We start from the raw sequence: 6,852 nt of genomic DNA, 5'->3' as shown, positions 1-6,852 counted from the left end.
ATAAAGTTCCTGGGCAATTAGGAGTGTTTAAATCCAAACCCCTCAGATGGCTCTCTAACTCGCCTGACAAGTTTACCCGGACTCCTACAGCTATGCATACGATTGTTTACAGTCTCCCAGCCTCGAGAGGCATGGGAAGCTTAAGATATTCAAATAGCTTAGAGCCTCTCAGAGAGTTAGAAACTGTCAGAATAAACTAGTAAAAGATTTCATTGATGAGCCAATGCTTGTTGCCAAGTTTTCACATCCCCTGAATTGTATCCTTGAATGTGTATTAATTAATATAGTTGGTATATAGAAAAAATAAGTAGTGGCCTTGGTGTTAGTAACTTTAGACCCTTAAGGTAATAAATTCTTTCCTTTGTTGTAAACCCATTACACATCCGCCCTATAGGAATGCAATTTTATCTTCGGAAGATGGCGCCACACCTTAAAATAATTACTCATAGGGAAAATAAGTCTTTGTTGATAAGTCCTTGTCAAGAGTCATAAAATGTTAATAGGCCTTCTGGCCAGAAGATGATGTAGATCACCTAAACCATTTGTATACGATAAATTTGCAGGAAAGAAACCCTGGTTTTTGATAAGGATCAAAAACTGCTGACTTTGCATCCCCTATTATCCTCTATGTGTAACTTAGGGTATAAAAACCCCTGTTGAAAATAAAGCTACGGGCCTTGCTCACCAACGCTTGGTCTCCCCATGTCATTCTTTTCACATTCTGGCTGAAGTCTCCATCTGGAGCGAGGATATCTTCTGCGACCATTTATTTGCCTGGGCTTCTAAGACCCACTCGAGAAGGTGTCTAAGGTGGGGCACCTTCCACTATTCGAGAGGGCACCTGTGGCCTCTGTGGTCAGAGCTAACCTGGTGTCACGGGTTATATTGATTTTCCGCGTAAACCAAGCTACTCAGCCTCTTTTCTCCACTGAATTTTCCTACTGAGCTATCCTCATTCTATTACTCTTTATATCTCTAATTAGCATATAAATAGTCGCCTAGGCCGTCTCTCCTTCGAATACCCTGGATCAGCCGGGGCTGGACCTCAGCACACAGGCTTCCAGCAGCTAAAGTGTCTGAGAGGGCACAGGCTTCTCTGAAGTCATGGATGGCTGAGGGGCACATGGACTGTCTAAAAACGCTACCCTAGATTCCTTCCTATATTCCTGACATCACAATGTGCACAAGCACCAGCTGAATTTGAAACATACAAAACACACCATTCTGCAAATGTGCTGTGATGTGGGATGTGAGAAAGGTCAGGATTCTAAAGCTTCTAATTTTCCTCAGCTGAACAGCTGGAGGCCTCCCTGGGGAGGCAGAAAGTTTCTGAACCCAGATAGCAGAGCTTTCTTTCTACAAAACATCTTTCAATAAACTGCTAGCTCAGGGAGTAATCTCCTATTTGAATGCGGTCTTTTTAATGATATAATATCTAAAAATATATACATATGAAACAAAAGAAATAAAAATGAGGGATAAAAAATAAATAAAAAATGTAGCCCTTGAATAAACAAAACTACTGAGTAAAAACCATTTCCAATAACTTTAAAACAGTAATAAAAATAGTGCACCTAAAAGATTAGAGATCAAGAAAGATACAAAATCTGATGATTAATTGAGAAAAAAGGAAATGAAAAAAAATGTCATGTGGAATTTATGAAAAACATAGAGGAGAAAATAAAATACACCAGGACAGAAATTAAGTCCAAGAAATTTTAATTCAAGAAGTCTTTCTTGAACTAAAAATACACTTAAAATGATAGATTATAAGAAATTATAGATTAAAGAGGTACATAATGGGTCAGAAAATATCAATACATAATTTTAAGCTTTGATACAAGTGCTAGAAGTTACTAGCATTCCAAAAACAGAAAGAACCCTTGAAAATCCAGGAAAAAAATAGACCATTTCCCTCCCCAAACTCAGAGGGCCCTCTCATCTCTGACAGCGGCATTCATTTCTGGGAGAGAGGATAGAATGCACACATCTTCAGAAGGAAAATCATTGCCTGGTTAATTACAAGAAAAATTTACCAGGCCAAGATATTTTATCAATTTAAAGATGACAGAAAAATATTTTTAATATATAGAACTCAGGAAATGTGATTCACACAATCTTTTCTTGAAAAATACATTAGAGGAAACACTTAAAGTGAAAAGAAAGGACCAGAAACACTGTGGTAAAAATTGCGGACATGGAGCATTAAATCCATTTAAATACAGGACATAGGCTAAATAATGAAGGGAGTTACAGTTACAGAGGAGGATTTTAGTGTTATGAACTATGACACAGTGGAAACAGTACTGTACCAAATAAAGTTGATATGGCAAAGTACAGAGAACACCTAAAAAAGGATGAGTATGTATCTGGCTTCATCTTTTTATAACTTGAGACCAAAAGATGTAGTTTAAAGCTATAAATAAAGTAACAGAGATATGCGTGCTAAGTCACTTCAGTCATGTCCAACTCTTTGTGACCCTATGGACTGTAGCCCACCAGGCTCCTTGGTCCATGGGATTCTCCAGGCAAAAATAATGGAGTGGGTTTCCGGGTTCTCCTCCAGGGGATCTTCATGACCCAAGGATGGAACCCACATCTCTTATGTGTTCTGCATTGGCAGCTGAGTTCTTTACCAGTAGCACCACTTGGAAAGTCCAAAAGAGATATACTCAGTTATAAAGATTAAATACAAAAATAAATCATATTAACAATATGAAATCAGGCAACATAAAACAAAAATCAGAGGAGGAAACAGAAGTATGAGGATGTCAAATTATGCTAATTGTAGTAATTCATCATTCAAGTCATTACTGACTCCTGCTTAGTCCCTCAGTCATGTCCGACACTTTGCAACCCCATGGACCAGGTTCCTCTGTCCATAGGGATTCTCCAGGCAAGAATACTGGAGTGGGTTGCCATGCCCTCCTCCAGGGGATCTTCCCAACCCAGGGATCAAACCCAAGTCTCCCTCATTGCAGGCACATTCTTTACCGTCTGAGCCACCAGGGAAGCCCATTACTAACTAAATAAGAACTAAAATTATGTCATACAGTAACAGTAGTAATATATATAACTACATGAGAAACTAAAATCAGAGTGCAAAACTTTCAGAATATCAAAAGAATAAACACATAAAACCAAATAAAGAAAATAAGTACTTGCTTATTTCCATCTATAAAGACTGATTATGAAATAAGCAAGTAACCAATAATAAGATCAGGGGGGTGGAAAGTGTTGGCAAGATTAGATTTAAACCAATAAAAATAATTTAATAAAAAGTGTGCCATATTTTTTAATTAATTTATTTTTTAATAGAAGGGTAATTGCTTTATGGAATTGTGTTGGTTTCTGCCAAAAGGTTTTTAAATTATGAAGGTATAAACAAAATCCATAGTGGCTTCACACAGTGTCATCTACCTAGTGGAACTAGACACCCTTCTCTGTACAATTCAAGGCAGACTGGACACAAGGATTTGCACGAGCTTAATAAAGATACGGGAGACACAGCAGCCACTACCTGGAGCTGGTCTAGGGCTCCAGGTGATGGCTGCAGTTCACACTGGCCCTGCTTTTCTGATTTGCCATTAACAAAAGTCTTCCCCTGAGCCTGTAGCTCTTCCACCCTCCATGAGAGTTTCTCGTTCAGCTTCTCCAAGTCCAGGACCAGATGCATGTGCAGCTCTTGTGAAAAAAAATCACCGGATTCCTCCACAGATGACTTCGACATTGAGACTGGACGCAGTAACAGGCGGTTTCCAGCCGGTCTCATGAATTCCAGAGCATCCCTGTTCTCTCCCTGTTTGCATCCAGCTTTTCTTCTTGACTGTTAACCTCAGCGATTCACAGTAACTTCAGGACTCCAACAGAGGCAATGATTTTCCAGATCTTCATTAGATCTCACAATTATTTAAGGTCATATGCCTACAGACCCATATTCTGCATCAATCATAGTGGTTCTGTGTCTCTGAATGAATCTTAACTCATACAAAAACAATGGTAACAAATGAGGTTTCAGGCAAGCAGCCTTAAAGATGAGTTCTCTGAACTGGTCCTGAGTTTTCTGGAACTGGTTCTCTGGTCTGATTAAATTTAAAGATCTTAGAGACTCTTTTTGCCAGGGGTAAAGGAAACATGGCAGGCAGTGGAAAGTAACTTAAACCAGCACCTTCAGAAACTTCTGTTATAGTGTCTATAGACAGCAGGGCTTAGAATTACCAATAGTTGCTCTCAGTGAACATTTTAGAAACATTTAGGAGTTCAGTGAGGCTGCTTGCTTGCTTTTAAGGGCACTGGAGAAGACGTAGGTGGTACAGATCTTAAAACTTGACATTTTAAATTCCGAGCTCAAGGTCAAAGTGACTAGACGCTTTCTATGATTATCCTAAGGCGGGGGGGGGGGGGCGGGCAGGGGGAAAGACCCTCTTATTTTCTATTTCTGAAGGGTGAAATTTTTGAAAGGGTCAGGTGATTGAATTATAATGCAAATTGAGTTCCCAAACTCACAGAGTCTCATATGCTAAATTTAGAACACTGATTGGAAAGGACATGGACCCCAAATATCCGGGCCAGTATATGAAGCTAGGAACCCTTGAAACCCTGCATTCTGCTCCCTCCTTTGTCAATAAAGGAAACACTTTGATTCCTGAGATTAGTTCCCAATTGCCAGAAGGAAATGTTAGTTCAGTTCAGTTCAGTTCAGTCACTCAGTCGTTTCCAACTCTTTGCAACCCCATGTACTGAAGCGTGCCAGGCTTCCCTGTCTATCACCAACTCCCAGAGCTTACTCAAACTCATGTCCATCGAGTCAGTGATGTCATCCATCTCATCCTCTGTCATCCCCTTCTCTTCCTGCTTTCAATCTTTGCCAGCATCAGGGTCTTTTCCAATGAGTCAGTTCTTTGCATCAGGTGGCCAAAGTATTGGAGTTTCAGCTTCTTCCAATGAATATTCAGCACTGATTTCCTTTAGGATTTACTGGTTGGATTTCCTTGCAGTCAAAGAGACTCTCAAGAGTCTTCTCCAGCACCACAGTTCAAAAGCATCAATTCTTCTGTACTCAGCTTTCTTTATAGTCCAACTCTCACATCCATACATGTCTACTGGAAAAATCATAGATTTGACTAGACAGACTGGTTTGCAAAGTAACGTCTCTGCTTTTTATTTATTTTTTTTTAATTTTATTTTATTTTTAAACTTTACAATATTGTATTAGTTTTGCCAAATATCGAAATGAATCTGCCACAGGTATACATGTGTTCCCCATCCTGAACCCTCCTCCCACCTCCCTCCCCATACCATCCCTCTGGGTTGTCCCAGTGCACCAGCCCCAAGCATCCAGCATCGTGCATCGAACCTGGACTGGCGACTCGTTTCATACATGATATTATTCATGTTTTCATGCCATTCTCCCAAATCTTCCCACCCTCTCCCTCTCCCACAGAGTCCATAAGACTGTTCTATACATCAGTGTCTCTTTTGCTGTCTCGTACACAGGGTTATTGTTACCATCTTTCTAAATTCCATATATATGCGTTAGTATACTGTATTGGTGTTTTACTTTATGGCTTACTTCACTCTGTATAATAGGCTCCAGTTTCATCCACCTCATTAGAACTGATTCAAATGTATTCTTTTTAATGGCTGAGTAATACTCCATTGTGTATATGTACCACTGCTTTCTTATCCATTCATCTGCTGATGGACATCTAGGTTGCTTCCATGTCCTGGCTATTATAAACAGTGCTGCGATGAACATTGGGGTACACGTGTCTCTTTCCCTTCTGGTTTCCTCAGTGTGTATGCCCAGCAGTGGGATTGCTGGATCATAAGGCAGTTCTATTTCCAGTTTCTTAAAGAATCTCCACACTGTTCTCCATAGTGGCTGTACTAGTTTGCATTCCCACCAACAGTGTAAGAGGGTTCCCTTTTCTCCACACCCTCTCCAGCATTTATTACTTGTAGACTTTTGGATCACAGCCATTCTGACTGGTGTGAAATGGTACCTCATAGTGGTTTTAATTTGCATTTCTCTGATAATGAGTGATGTTGAGCATCTTTTCATGTGTTTGTTAGCCATCTGGATGTCTTCTTTGGAGAAATGTCTATTTAGTTCTTTGGCCCATTTTTTGATTGGGTCATTTATTTTTCTGGAGTTGAGCTGTATGAGTTGCTTGTATATTTTTGAGATTAGTTGTTTGTCAGTTGCTTCATTTGCTATTATTTTCTCCCATTCTGAAGGCTGCCTTTTCACCTTGCTAATAGTTTCCTTTGTTGCGCAGAAGCTTTTAAGGTTAATTAGGTCCCATTTGTTTATTTTTGCTTTTATTTCCAATATTCTGGGAGGTGGGTCATAGAGGATCCTGCTGCGATGTATGTTGGAGAGTGTTTTGCCTATGATGCTAATCTTCTCTGTATCGTTCCAATTTTAGTATATGTGCTGCTGAAGTGAGCACTATGCTGCCAAAGCGAGCACTGTCTCTGCTTTTTAATATGCTATCTAGGTGAGTTGTAGCTTTTCTTCCAAGAAGCAAGCATCTTAATTTTATGGCAGCAGTCACCATCTGCAGTAATTTTGGAGCCCAAAAAAATACAGTCTGTCACTGTTTCCATTGTTTCCCCATCTATTTGCCATGAAGTGATGGGACCGGATGCCATGATCTTAGTTTTCTGGGTGTTTAGTTTTAAGCCAGCTTTTCCATGCTCCTCTTTTACTTTCATCAAGAAGCTCTTTAGTTCTTCTTCACTTTTTGCCATAAGAGTGGTGTTATCTGCATATCTGAGGTTATTGATATTTCTCTTGGCAATCTTGATCCCAGCTTGTGCTTCTTCCAGCCCAGAGTTTCTCATAAT

The 6,852-nt window shown here is 39.7% G+C and overlaps 1 pseudogene; it reads right to left on the bottom strand.

The window, feature by feature from the left end:
* Positions 1-6,398: 6,398 nt before the first annotated feature.
* Positions 6,399-6,455, bottom strand: LOC139183717 (U6 spliceosomal RNA; annotated as a pseudogene).
* Positions 6,456-6,852: the final 397 nt, after the last annotated feature.

Source organism: Bos indicus, chromosome 6, assembly GCF_029378745.1.
Source record: "Bos indicus isolate NIAB-ARS_2022 breed Sahiwal x Tharparkar chromosome 6, NIAB-ARS_B.indTharparkar_mat_pri_1.0, whole genome shotgun sequence".
NCBI classification, from domain to species: domain Eukaryota; kingdom Metazoa; phylum Chordata; class Mammalia; order Artiodactyla; family Bovidae; genus Bos; species Bos indicus.
Note: the sequence above shows the minus strand (reverse complement) of the source record. Positions and strands in the feature narration are given on the sequence as shown.